This window comes from Sinohyriopsis cumingii, chromosome 7 (genome assembly GCF_028554795.1).
Source record: "Sinohyriopsis cumingii isolate HCF-2022 chromosome 7, ASM2855479v2, whole genome shotgun sequence".
NCBI lineage: Eukaryota > Metazoa > Mollusca > Bivalvia > Unionida > Unionidae > Sinohyriopsis > Sinohyriopsis cumingii.
In genome coordinates this window covers 87,669,282-87,684,999 of record NC_142967.1, presented here as the reverse complement: position 1 = coordinate 87,684,999, position 15,718 = coordinate 87,669,282, and the positions used below count along the sequence as shown (strand labels likewise).

General features: G+C 35.6%; 1 protein-coding gene across 2 annotated transcripts in view; it reads left to right on the top strand.

Annotated features, from left to right (window-relative positions):
• Positions 1 to 3,394: 3,394 nt before the first annotated feature.
• Positions 3,395 to 15,718, top strand: part of LOC149795673 (fibroblast growth factor receptor-like 1) — a 178,053-nt gene continuing 165,729 nt past the window's right edge. For both annotated transcript variants that reach the window (XM_089965514.1, XM_089965512.1), the window contains exon 1: positions 3,395 to 3,848. The gene's annotated coding sequence lies outside the window, so the exon portion shown is untranslated. The remainder of the gene's footprint in view (positions 3,849 to 15,718) is intronic.

Sequence of the window (15,718 nt, the reverse complement as noted above, 5' to 3'; positions counted from 1 at the left end):
GTATTTATGTGAAATGAAATGTCTAAAATACACAGTATAATGACCAAAATGGCAAGATAAACCTTACAGAACCATGTTCTATACTGGTCGGTCGCTCAATAGGAGTCGGTAACACGTTGGACTGGATGACTGATGGGACGAGTGAGAGCAAATTAAGTTACATAACCGTTTCAAATTTTATGAACAAGTAAAACATTTTTAGTGAATCTCGATATATGTAATAAATAATGGGCTAGCCTCAATATGATTTCAGTTAGCAGCGACAGGTGATCAATCAGGTGTTAATCAGAACACGTGCAAAGTAAATAATAGCAATAGGACTGCTTGCTGAAAAGGACAGGCTGAAACGAGCTTCGCTTGTCAATCACCGTGTCAGATTGTTCGTAATGCTTAAAGTCAATAACATCTCCATATGGAATGACAGCATTAATTATACTGAAAAAAATAGAGGCATCCCGCTTTCTTTTTTGAAAGCGCGGACTTGACCTTTAAGTTTGTGGATCGAATAACGGGAATAATACACCTTGACTATCTAATCAAATAACGGGAATAATACACCTTGACTATCTAATCAAATAACGGGAATAATACACCTTGACTATCTAATCAAATAACGGCAATAATACACCTTGACTATCTAATCAAATAACGTCAATAATACACCTTGACTATCTATGTTGCTAATGATTCTCAAGTGTCAAAGACGTATACAAGATTATGAAAACGAAAGTAGCTTTTAATTCGCCTCTGCAAGACTGTGATCAAATGGAAAGATAGAAAGTAATAACACCTGGCGAGTGTTACTAGAGGATCCTTTATTGTTCGAATTCAAGACACCCCTATTTCCCTAGAAAATTATCAAAACTTATTTTTATTTACTGAAAAAGTAAAATAATTGATCAGAATGTACACTGTAAGCGATTGATGTACAATTATACACAATGAATATACACTAAACATAATGAACTTACAGAGGCACGATGAATTCACACTATGCATGATGAATATACACTATACATGATGAATTTACACTGTGCACGATGAATATACATTATACATCATGAATGTACACTATGCACGATGAATATTAACTATACATGATCAATTTACACTATGCACGGTAAAAGCTTTTATCTATATTTTCTGCTTCTAACAAAGGCATTTTGTAATTATGGCTCGAATTGTTTATAAGACTAAAAGCAAGAAATTTAAAAATGCTTTAAACGAGAGTGGGTCGCATGAACGGTGAATAGAAATGAGCAAAATGTGACTTATGTTACCGTACTTTTAGTCTTATGGTTGCTTGTTCTTACCGTCTGAACTTACTTATAAGTTGCGTCCAGTTGCTAACTTTATAGGCCCAACTCTGCCGTCATCTACCGGGTCTAGATCATGCAGTTTATTAAGAGTAATCAGAAAAACAAACAATACAGACTTTGATCTGTCGACCCATTATGCGACGGCGGATCAGGGTCGTTATTGTTTGCAAATGGACCAGGCTTATATGGTTTTAAAGTGACATCATTGTTAGCAGACATAATCATGTGTAAGACCACCTGAAATAACGTATGTGTGTGTTTGCGAGTGTATGTGTGAATGTGTGCGTGAGAGAGAGAGAGAGGTTTATATAATAAATCCTTTCTAGCCAGCCGAATTATTAGTCATTTTAAGTGTCTAAGATTGAAAATAACAGTAGAACATTACTGGCACATAGTAATTAAGTCCCAAATTTTAATTAGTACTCAGGAATAAAGACCTACTCATTTAGGAGGATTGGGTACACAAATATTTCACACAGTTTTTAAAAAAATATTTTTAGGACCATTCAAACTGAAAAAAACACCACTACCAACAACAGTAACAACAACACACATATGGTGTTTCTAAAAACAAATGTGAGTACATACAATGTGAACATTATTGATTCAACTTCTTTTAACTGCACTAATTACAGGTATGAATATCGTGTCAGGTAGATCCAGCTAACTGGATTCTCGAATGAGACCGCAACATTAATGATTTTTATTTCCAATGATTTTGTATAACTAGTATTTATTATTTAAAAAATAATTAGCAAATTACATGCATGTTATTACGTACAAAAATTGTTCGAGTCGTGTCCCTTGATAATCAAGAAGGCACTGCCGATACATTACGATACATCTAGGTACGTACTTTATTGCCGATACATTACGATATATCTAGGTACGTACTTTATTGCCGATACATTACGATATATCTAGGTACGTACTTTATTGCCGATACATTACGATATATCTAGGTATGTACTTTATGTTGTGTCTGTAATTGAGTGTGCTGGGGTGGGGTAACAATCAAAAAAGGGTTTACTCAGTGAATTATTGTCCCAGCAAGAGAATTACAACAAATTCTCATAAAGCCTTTAAAGGCTTCTTTGTTTATAATAAGCGTGTGAATAATTTGAATGACATTGATTTTACTTTTAATAAAAGATTCCGGTGGGAAAACTATTTATTGTCCGATAATCTTCTCAATATAAATTAGATATTGGATTTCTTTACTCATGGGAAACAAGTATCTGATCCGGAATGCGATGAAATTAATTGAAAATTTTGACATAAAAAGAGGTAAAAGGAACACGTTATATTGCAAGATACAGCAAGTTTGTTATTTTTATTTTCGTTTATTTTTGCTTGCTCTTTGTTGTCACTCTAAATGAATACGAATCAAGCACAACATACTGCGTTTATCAAATGATGTGTATTTTCATGAAAGTTATTAGTGTGCCGAGTTTATCTATAGAAAGGAAAATAAATATTACATGGCTATCTAGAAATCTTGCCTTATTTGTTACATCTGCGTCATAATTAATTTTTAAAATCTTGTTTTCGCACATTAAACGGGAATTCGAAATGTACCATGATGGAAGGAAAGTTTCATCAGCTCTTTTTGGCTCTGTGTGGTTATGGTTTGCTTTTTGTTTTTGAGCCCTGTTTTTTTCTTTAAAATAGTACGTATCTTGGATAATTTAGTGTTCTTCAACACGTGATTCATACAGGTAACATATTTCTTGACGTAAAAAATCTACTGTCAGCATCTACTATACAGTGAGATTAATCCTAGTAGGAATGTCGTTTACATATTGTCAATTATAATAGATCGACGTAGACTTATACCTAAACGATGATTGACCTCAGGCAAAATTAAGATATACTTTTATCTCTTAGGCAATTTATTATTTCATAAAGAGACTTTTGACAACGATGTTATGTACGGTGGACATGGAATATCCCATCACAGTCGAGGGGGAAGAAGAGAGGTGTTATCAAATGCTTGGTTGGTTGAGATTGTATCGACCAGAAATAGATTTGGGGTCGAGGTCCATTTTCAATCTTTATCTTTCCAAACAGTGTAATCCCTGCGTTAGGGAAATATCCTCGCTCCCAAACAGACAAGGTATGCTGAGACTTGGTTACCCTGGGATGTTGTTTGGTTTTTCCCTCCCTGGTGGACGAGATCTTACCGGAAGGCTCTTAAAGCGTTCGTTATTTTAGGCTCAGCCAGCGTGCTGTATAGTACGAGTTATGTGGAAATATAGCTTGAAGTTGGATTAATATAAACTGTTGACTGTTTCACTACATACGGACTCACTTGAAAATGCTTGAATATGAATCTATGAGACAAGGTGAATGCTGACAGATATCCATCTAAGTATACCGCTATTATCGTAACTTGTGTGAAACCCAGGCAAATGGTGGCGTGCAAATACTATTTAAAGGGAATTCTTTCTCTGCTTGACGTCATGTTTAAAGAAAGCTAATATTATTCTCTAAGTAACTGTCAGATGAAATACTTTCTGGATAAAACAGGTAAGATCAATTGTATTTTCTATCCTTCATGGTTGTTCATCAATATTTCTATCTGACAAAGCTTTATGCAAATTGAACTCTCATGAAGAATTACCTGTGCTTAAAATAACATTTGATATAAATATCCCGTTGTGTAACCTATATTGTTAAGGAATGACGTTTTTAATTCTCCTGTTATTGTTATATTCTTATGGATTCAATACGCCTGATTTTTTCAAACAAATTATTTCAAGAACGAAGAGAAAATCAAAATGGGGCGAAAGTATCCTTTTATTTTTGTATCACTTCTAAGTTCTGGAATTTAAGATGAAGAGAATTTACGCAAAAGGCGCTGATAAAATATTTACAAAAGCAGTATGAAATATCCACAAGAAATGTTGTCAACATTAGAGTCTACCGTCTTCTTTTGTGAATAATTTCTGCAAATGTTTATGTCAGCACTAAAGTCAAACATTGATTTTTACTTGAGCTTGAGCACAAGTCCCCCGTAAACTTGAATGGTTGAATGCAATGCACGTAAGGTTTCCGTCTCCAATATTGAATCAAAACGCATACCGAATTCAACCAATTGACGAAAATAAAATGCTGCAATGCTTACAATTTGAAAAGACCTACGATTAACGTCGACACGATAAATATTTTTACCCGCCAAGGTCGGGATGTACATGAAATTAAAAATGAACGTGTTGGCAATATTTAATTAGATAACTATGCACACCGTTATATAAAATAGCAAAAAGCATTTGGACATGCTAGAATTTGTCCCTGACAAACGAAGGTTTATAGTTTATACAAAAAAGTGCATATTTAGGCATTAATGTGTACATCTTAATTAAATGTACTATTAACATTAAGCAACGTAACCGAATTTGTACGTCCAAACTACGAACTTCAGTCCTAACAAGCTTTACATGGTCGCTACCGGTAACCTTATTTAGCTGTATCTCCTGTCAACAGCTATAAACTCTGAACCTCCCGATTTCGTGTACTGTTTAAAATTAAAAATCAAATTGCCGTTCATCATATTTATCTATGTTTATTTATCTATGTATCTAAGTATATTTATGTATCTATCCCAAGGAACAAAGGTTACCTCCTTGCAAAAATTAATTTGCTTAAGAACACACACACACACACACACACACACACACACACATATATATATATATATATATATATATATATATATATATATATATATACACACACGCAATGGTGTAAATGTCATCAGTAAATAATAGATTTATATTATTGATGCAAGTATGTGTACGTTCAGTTTTATGTGGTCTTCTTTCTTCCATTTTTCAATACAGTAATCTTTCATTTTTCATTTGCTACGTTTTTGTAAGGGGCCGGCCATTTAATTAATCTTACTTGGGAGGTTGGTTCCCTGGGATTATTTAGAAACAAAATTGTTGTCCCCAAATAGTTTGAAAATATATTCTTGTTCTTTTGTGTCGCAAAGAAGGAACATGCATCCAGCTATTTCTAAAAACGAATATCATGAGGTAAGGAAACGTGCTGGTTCGAAATAAAATTCCACCCTCCACTCCATAAATTTATTAAAGTGGAAAAGTTATAGTAATTCCTCCATGCAAAAATGATTTCAGCACAACTTTTGTCCTTGGCTAAAAATGCTAATAATTTTTGTCTCATTGTGAAATTTACACGTTTGTTTCTACTTCAACTCGAGATATTTGTGTGGGTTTAGGATTCTTTGGTTGTTGTTTTTTTTTCCTCGATCGCTTGGCTATATCCGCCAGTTCGTGAACTAACCTAGGAAGTGGTCAGCTGGGGCCTCGGAAATGGTCAACTGGGACCTCGGAAGTGGTAAACTGGATGTATTTGGTGACTAATACGACTCAGTGGTCTTAAATTAAGTAAAAGAAAAAAGCGAAAACCAAAAAGGTGTGTACACCCCCGGCTTGTGTCTATTCTAAGACGCACGATCTTCTAAGACTCACGCAGGACAAAAATATCAGCAAATGCATGAAAATCACACGTGTTTGAGTCCAGCTTCTTCGTTAAACCCATTTTATATTCAGGTAATTCTCACTTTTAGATTTAGAATAGAACGTGACTACGGTTGCCAACCAGGGCTAATTTGATGTTAGGATTCGAACCCGCATCTTTTCATTGCGAGTTTTACATGCTAACTACTGAACCACAGAGGTGGCTATTGTCTCATTATAACATACGGGAGACCTATTGTGTATAGATGAGCCCGTGATTGAGGGACGGGGTAGATTTCTACGATTGAATTCTATTTGGATTGAAATAACTTGATGCGCATGTCGCTGAACACAGTGTATATCAGGACGAGAAAGAGCCGCGTAGATTGAATCACTCGCGGTACTAATTCAGTTTCCATAGCAAACCTATGCAAACACCATATTAAACATTCATTAACTTTAAATTTCTGAGTGTTCATGATCAAAGTTATATTTATCAGCATAGATGAAACCTGGATGTCAGATTCTGTGTAGAGAAAATGATATGAGCCACAGCATTTTCAGGACCTACATGTGTTTGAAACATGTGCTTTCAATTCCGCACCAAAGGGTCAGGTGCTAATTTCAATAATGAGTGTTCCAAACTCAGAACTGTTAAACTACTGAAATTCCATCAATAAAACAATATCTCTATTTTTTCCAGTTACAACTAGGATAAGCTCTTAAAAGATTCTTTTTCCTAAAATAATAACTTAAAAGATTCTTTTTCCTAAAAAAAAACAACAAACAACCTACATTATTAACCAATCCTGGCCAGCAAAACCCATATGTACTCGAAAGTGTTTCATGTTGACCCATTTCCAGACTGGTTCCCATTTTTCCATACAATTAGTACGGTGTGTCCAGAAGGGATGCAGACTAACAGTGCTATAGCTTATTTTTCACAGACTAGGGAAAGATGTAATAGTACATCAGCTACAGTAACAACACGGATGAAAACAAATGCTGGTAAACAGCAAGTTAACGTCACAGAATAGGACATGATATCTCTTCTAATGGATTTTAAAGTCATTTGAATATGTTTGCTCTTAAGATCGTTATACATAAGCTAGATGTTCGAGTGGGAATGTTCTTGAACTGATTGGATAACCATCTGTTGTTTTTGTTATCAATAGCGTTATTATTATTATTATTGGATATTCATCACACTCATGTACCTAAAGACATTTTCCTCGTGTTAGTCACTAGAAAACCAAAACATATGCAGTAAAACACCTTAATTTGTAATCTTAGAGAGTATTCCGTATCAAAAGCATGGAATTCGCCGAAACCAACCGGCAGCGGCAATGGGTATTATTAGCTTGAAAAGGACTAGCAAAATTAAACAGCATTGCATCGAACGCTACCTGCCTGCTATCGACAAGTAAATTCTACGTCTCGGACACAGCAGTTAATATGCAATTTATAACTTGCAATAAGCCGACATATTAGCATTATTTTGAAACAGTCAATTTGTCAAGACAGTATTGGTTAGCCATACGATCGTCGAATTTCGCGGCATCAATATTCGATTGATATCAGTCATGTTCCTACATAGTTTGTCTTTATTACGCCATCCATTGACCTCTGGCTCAAGAAATATGAAGGCCGCGATATTTGGAGCACGTGACGATGCAACGTAAGAACTGGTAAGTACGGTGTTGAGTTTGTATCTGGGCTTACTAAAGAGACAAAGTACGTTTCAGTCATAATGAATGAGAAAAAAAAGTCTGCCTGCCGGTGGTGTAAGACAGGAAGGTTTTGATACACTGTCGCTTAAGTTTGTTAGAACCCCGTTTATTCCACTGCCCATGCCACTACAACGTGGTTTCGGCAGATTCATGTTTTCAGTAGGAAATACGCTTAACTCCCCCAAACATGTCATGTCTTAAAATATCTGAAATGATGTGGGGATTTCAAACTACTTTGCTTGCTCTCTGTTTCTGATTAACAATCCATGTTAGACTAAGAGACGAAGGGATTGCATATTTTGAAAAATTTCAAACATATATAGTTTTCTTCGCGTTTTGAAAGAAAACTGTGAAAAGGAAACTGATTACCTCGATAAGCCACGTATTTGTTTAAATCGACATACAAATAATTGAAAACACACACACACACACACATACACACACACACATATATGTTAAGTGTCGTAGAAGTCCCTTTTAACAGTTAAATCTGCTAATGGAATTCCCTCTAAACAATTAAATCTGCCTATGGAATTCCCTCTAAACAGTTAAACCTGCTTATGGAATTCCCTCTAAACAGTTCAATCTGCTTATGAAATTCCGTTTAAACAATTAAATATGCTTATGGAATTCCCTCAAAACAGTTAAATCTGCTTATGGAATTCCCTTTTAACAGTTCAATCTGCTTATGAAATTCCCTCTAAACAATTAAATCTGCTTATGAAATTCCGTTTAACAGTTAAATCTGATAATGGAATTCCCTCTAAACAATTAAATCTGCTTATGGAATTCCCGTTTAACAGTTAAATCTGCTTATAGAATTCCCTCAAAACAGTTCAATCTGCTTATGGAATTCCCTTTTAACAGTTAAATCTGCTAATGGAATTCCCTCTAAACAATTAAATCTGCTTATGGAATTCACTCTAAACAATTAAATCTGCTTACGGAATTCACTCTAAACACACATATATATGTTAAGTGTCGTAGAAGTCCCTTTTAACAGTTAAATCTGCTAATGGAATTCCCTCTAAACAATTAAATCTGCCTATGGAATTCCCTCTAAACAGTTAAACCTGCTTATGGAATTCCCTCTAAACAGTTCAATCTGCTTATGAAATTCCGTTTAAACAATTAAATATGCTTATGGAATTCCCTCTAAACAGTTAAATCTGCTTATGGAATTCCCTTTTAACAGTTCAATCTGCTTATGAAATTCCCTCTAAACAATTAAATCTGCTTATGAAATTCCGTTTAACAGTTAAATCTGATAATGGAATTTTATGGTAATGTACAGTGAATTAGACTAATCGAGTAATCATTGGCCTGGACGTAAGTAAAGAGAAGCCGTAGATAGATTTATCAGCCCGATGGTCCAGTTTTCGAAACGTTAATGGGCATGTTTTGCCGACCAATCTAATAATTCTCCATCTCCTCACTTGAATGCAAATTGAAGCTGAATATAAACTGTCAACTTATTTAATACCGTTAAGTCACGTTCGCAAGATAAAACAGATTTCTCTACACATACTTCTAACTCGAACAGACACTTCTGAGTATTTATATTAAGGGACCGACTACTTCATTTGCGAAAGGGTGTTTGGGGGATTTCCAGTCCCCAAATTGCACGAACAAATATCCTTGCATTAATTTGTGAAGAAAAAAACCCCACAGATTCAGAATAAAATTCAGTCCCCCAAGGAATTAAACGGTAACCCACCACCAGCACCACCACATAGAAAAAGTTAGCTGAAAACTGTCTAAGCCCGGATGGAACAGAGGCCTTGATCGACAGAAAGCACTAGTGATCAACTCTGTGCTGATATTGCAGATCGCTTTACGATTTAAACAGAATTCCATAAGCATATTTAACTGTTTAAACGGAATTCCATTAGCAGATTTAACTGTTTAAACGGAATTTCATAAGCAGATTGAACAGTTAAAAGGGAATTCCAAAAGCAGATTTAACTGTTAAAAGGGAATTCCATAAGCAGATTGAACTGTTTAGAGGGAATTCCATAAGCAGATTGAACTGTTTAAACGGAAATTCCATAAGCAGATTTAATTGTTTAGAGTGAATTCCATAAGCAGATTTAATTGTTTAGAGGAAATTGCATAAGTAGATTGAACTGTTTTGAGGGAATTCCATAAGTCTATTTAATTGTTAAAAGGGAATTCCATTAGCAGATTTAATTGTTTAAACGGAATTTCATAAGCAGATTGAACTGTTAAAAGGGAATTCCATAAGCAGATTTAATTGTTTAGAGTGAATTCCGTAAGCAGATTTAATTGTTTAGAGTGAATTCCATAAGCAGATTTAATTGTTTAGAGGGAATTCCATTAGCAGATTTAACTGTTAAAAGGGAATTCCATAAGCAGATTGAACTGTTTTGAGGGAATTCTATAAGCAGATTTAACTGTTAAACGGGAATTCCATAAGCAGATTTAATTGTTTAGAGGGAATTCCATTATCAGATTTAACTGTTAAACGGAATTTCATAAGCAGATTTAATTGTTTAGAGGGAATTTCTTTAGCAGATTGAACTGTTAAAAGGGAATTCCATAAGCAGATTTAACTGTTTAGAGGGAATTCCATAAGCATATTTAATTGTTTAAACGGAATTTCATAAGCAGATTGAACTGTTTAGAGGGAATTCCATAAGCAGGTTTAACTATTTAGAGGGAATTCCATAGGCAGATTTAATTGTTTAGAGGGAATTTCATTAGCAGATTTAACTGTTAAAAGGGAATTCATAATCAGATTTAACTGTTTAAACGGGAATTCCATAAGCAGATTGAACTGTTTAAACGGGAATTCCATAAGCAGATTGAACTGTTTAGAGGGAATTCCATAAGCAGATTGAACTGTTTTCAGGAAATTCTATAAGCAGATTTAACTGTTAAACGGGAATTCCATAAGCAGATTTAATTGTTTAGAGGGAATTCCATTAGCAGATTTAACTGTTAAACGGGAATTCCGTAATCAGATTTAACTGTTTTGAGGGAATTCCATAAGCATATTTAACTGTTTAAACGGAATTCCATTAGCAGATTTAACTGTGTAAACGGAATTTCATAAGCAGATTTAATTGTTTAGAGGGAATTCCATTATAGCAGATTGAACTGTTAAAAGGGAATTCCATAAGCAGATTTAACTGAACTTTTTTTCGTGTTACTTATTACTTATAGTTTTTATGTCTGCTTTTTCTTCCGCAGAATATGTTGTTTTCAAGCAAAACGCTATCTGGCGTCTCCACGTAAATTTTCCAGGCTGTACATGTACACGAAAACGATGTTTTATAAAGTTGTTCAACTTGTCACAGTGTGAAGTTCATGTTCCCGTTATGGTTAATACAAAATGATTTTGGCTACATCACTTAAGATGAACATAGCAGAAACCATATATAGTAATTACGTTTGAAAGCTTAAGATACTTTGATTACATTATTGCAATTACAAATAGGTAACACTATTTAATCAACTGACACAAGAACAAATAACTTATTTGCTTTTTCTTCCGCAGAATATGTTGTTTTCGAGCAAAACGCTATCGGGCGTCTCCACATAAATTTTTCAGGCTGTACATGTACACGAAAACGATGTTTTAAAACGTTGTTCAACTTGTCACAGTGTGAGATTCATGTTCCCGTTATGGTTAATACAAAATGATTTTGGCTACATCACTTAAGATGAACATAGCAGAAACCATAGTAATTACTTTTGAAAACTTAAGGTACTTTGATTACATTATTGCAATTACAAATAGGTAACACTGTTTAATCAACTGACACAAGAACAAATAACTTATTTGTGTTAGTTGAAATGGTCAGTGACAAGCAGAGTTTTTGGGATGGTCTGTCCGTCCGCCCGTCCTTTAGCACAAGATTGTTATCGTTACTCTTCATTCATTCTATGGTCTGGTTCAAACAGGGCCAACTAGGCCTTAAAAATTACGTGTTTCCTATTTCACTTGTTTTAAAATTTGGGTAGGTAGATGGGGATTTGCTAAACTGGCTCGATTTGACGCACAGATCAATTTCGGTTCTAAAAAATGATTTTTTTTTTTTTTACGGGGGTTTGGGGAGTGTTACGGTCGGCCGAGGAATAGAATAGAAACGGTCGGCCGACCGGGAACATACATATTTTTTGGACCTTATATGCCAGCGGGTCATTTTTCTGTGTCCCGAACACACACACACACACACACACACACACACACACACACATATATGGCCCACGGTGTTGAAGATGTTGCTTCAGTATCCAAATGCAATGCCAGAGCGGCCCTCTTGACGATCTTTTTATCGCGATTTAATCCTTCTGACTGGCTTGACATATCAACACTGGGTTCTCACCTAAATACTATGTAGGATATCTACTCGGCCCTAAATGAAAATGGTTCCGATCTAAACATCCAATATGGCCACCCTGAAGCTGTAATAAAAATCGTTAACCCTACTCCTCCTAAACCAATGGTCAAAGCCACTCCTCCTAAACGGTATATGTGTGCGTGCGTGCGTGCGTGTGTGTGTGTGTGTGTGTGTGTGTATTGGAATTTTAACGTAACTTTAAAAAAGAATTCAGTCATATCGCTACGATGTCTGCAATGTGGCAGTTTATGGTGATGTCTAGTACTCGGGCGTAGCGATATGACTGAAAATTGTTAAAGCTACGTTAAAAATCCAAATCACACACACTCCATCAGCTTGGGTTTCGTCTAGGATAACCACTATGTGCAGTTTCTGGTAGGTTTTCCATTATACTGCTTTCCGTATGTGAAACCAATGTAGATCAGTTAATCCTGATGGATTATTACGATTGCCATACGTAAACCCAATGTAGATCAGTAAATCCTGATGGATTATTACGATTGCCGTACGTAAAAAAATGCACATTAGTAAATCCTGATGGATTATTACGATAGCCATACGTAAAGCCAATGTGGATCAGTTAATCTTGATGGATTATTACGATTGCCATACGTAAACCCAATGTAGATCAGTAAATCCTGATGGATTATTACGATTGTCATACGTAAAGCCAATGTGGATCAGTTAATCCTGATGGATTATTACGATTGCCATACGTAAACCCAATGTAGATCAGTTAATCCTGATGGATTGTTGCGATTGCCATACGTAAACCCAATGTAGATCAGTAAATCCTGATGGATTATTACGATTGCCATAAGTAAACTCAATGTAGATCAGTAAATCCTGATGGATTATTACGATTGCCATAGTAAACCCAATGTAGATCAGTAAATCCTGATGGATTATTACGATTGCCATAAGTAAACCCAATGTAGATCAGTAAATCCTGATGGATTATTACGATTGCCATAAGTAAACCCAATGTAGATCAGTAAATCCTGATGGATTATTACGATTGCCATAAGTAAACTCAATGTAGATCAGTAAATCCTGATGGATTATTACGATTGCCGTAAGTAAAGCCAAGGTAGATCAGTAAATCCTGATGGATTATTACGATTGCCATACGTACAAAAATGCACATTAGTAAATCCTGATGGATTATTACGATTGCCATACGTAAAGCCAATGTGGATCAGTTAATCCTGATGGATTATTACGATTGCCATACGTAAACCCAATGTAGATCAGTAAATCCTGATGGATTATTACGATTGCCATACGCAAAGCCAATGTGGATCAGTAAATCCTGATGGATTATTACGATTGCCATAAGTAAACCCAATGTAGATCAGTAAATCCTGATGGATTATTACGATTGCCATAAGTAAACCCAATGTAGATCAGTAAATCCTGATGGATTATTACGATTGCCATAAGTAAACTCAATGTAGATCAGTAAATCCTGATGGATTATTACGATTGCCGTAAGTAAAGCCAAGGTAGATCAGTAAATCCTGATGGATTATTACGATTGCCATACGTACAAAAATGCACATTAGTAAATCCTGATGGATTATTACGATTGCCATACGTAAAGCCAATGTGGATCAGTTAATCCTGATGGATTATTACGATTGCCATACGTAAACCCAATGTAGATCAGTAAATCCTGATGGATTATTACGATTGCCATACGCAAAGCCAATGTGGATCAGTAAATCCTGATGGATTATTACGATTGCCATACGTAAACCCAATGTAGATCAGTTAATCCTGATGGATTGTTGCGATTGCCATACGTAAACCCAATGTAGATCAGTAAATCCTGATGGATTATTACGATTGCCATAAGTAAACCCAATGTAGATCAGTAAATCCTGATGGATTATTACGATTGCCATACGTAAACCCAATGTAGATCAGTAAATCCTGATGGATTATTACGATTGCCATAAGTAAACCCAATGTAGATCAGTAAATCCTGATGGATTATTACGATTGCCACAAGTAAACCCAATGTAGATCAGTAAATCCTGATGGATTGTTGCGATTGCCATAAGTAAACCCAATGTAGATCAGTAAATCCTGATGGATTATTACGATTGCCATACGTAAACCCAATGTAGATAAGTTGATCATGATGGATTATTACGATTGCCATACGTAAACCCAATGTAAATCAGTAAATCCTGGTGGATTGTTATGATTGCCATAGGTAAACCCAATGTAGATTGATTGCCATACGTAAACCCAATGTAGATTGATTGCCATACGTAAACCCAATGTAGATAAGTTAATCATGATGGATTGTTGCGATTCACATAGCTATCGTCATCATTTTCATCAATATCAACATGACTACTTCTATATATAACCCTGTATATATATCCCTGTTATCATTGATATCACTGCTTTTCCTCCCAACCAAAACATCGTATTGACATGTACTTTTTTCATTTGGATACTTTTGTTGCTGCTAATGGTGTCATGATGATATGATATCTGTAATTTTGTTAATTTGAGTCATTTCTATAATCGGTCTCAAATTTACAAAGGGCTCAACATCTTGTTATGAATAAAGTATACCAGACATCGTTCCAACATCCAGCAGTTCAAAAGTCAAATACGGTCTTATCATTTCTTTCCGAGAAATTCGTTTTGCCCAGTAGAACTTTAGTGTCTTCGAAGGGTTGTTGTTGTTCTTGTTTGGATTTAACTCCATTTTTCACCTCATGATAGGCAACACACGTATAACCAGCAGAAGAACACGGGGGGAAAACCCCCAGCGAAAACACTCTGACCCACGTAAAGCTACTGGCAAGCTTTCTCGAATAAAAACATTGGTGCGAAGATATTTGTGCAAGTGCTTCCCTGTACATTTATAAGGGTTGTTAAAGAAAAACAATGAAATTGAATACAGTTATTGTAGTACCATCTCCCTCCGCGTCGGAGTCTGCGTCTTTATAGGTAAAACAAATCATGTATTTACAGGCTTACTGCACATCATTTATCCTTCTTCCTTTGTCCTATGCGAGTCTTGAGTGGGTTTCCTAGCACCTACCATGTGGGAACGAGGCTAAAAGTCCTAATTTGTCTTCTACATAATTGTTCAGTTTATGGTTACGTTTATAGTGTTTGGCGGTATACACACCTTTATTCCTGGTTTAGGTTTGTTATGGCACAGCAAGACAAGAAATAGTGTACCTTGCCGAAGAGCACACCACGGTAGCTGACATGGTCTGATTCGATGGTAGGATTCGAACGCGCATCCATTGTGTTGCGTGTTCAAGGTGCTAACCACTGCGCCAAGCAGGTCCCGCCGTTATTTATCTTCTTTTAATGCAGTTATGTTCTGCCAAAATTCGTGAAGCTAAATGGATGCACTTGAATGATTGCTACACACAGTTAATCATTGTGACGCATTTTTCATGCTTCATTGATTTTTAGTTTATTTTTCAAGCTGAGATCATGTTCGAGTTCATGAAGCTGTATGCCTGTATGCATTTTTATTAGTACCACTGTCGTACAAGAAAACAAGACTTTTGCTTTAAGCTCATGGCCAAGTAGTTTGTTTACACCCTGTATGTATATACTATAATAGGATTCATGAAGAGTGGAGAAAGGATTTTTCATGATGTTTACTTTACCTACTCGCAAAAGTGGGTTGTTTTTACCTATATGTTAGACTTCGCTAACTGCTCAGATTTTTGGGATTTTTTTTAATAGAAAAAGCTTGAATGGAGTCTTCCTCATGAAACGACGGTCAGTTTTAGCTGCCTGGATTACAGCTCCTTGAATAATATCGCTCTGCTGTG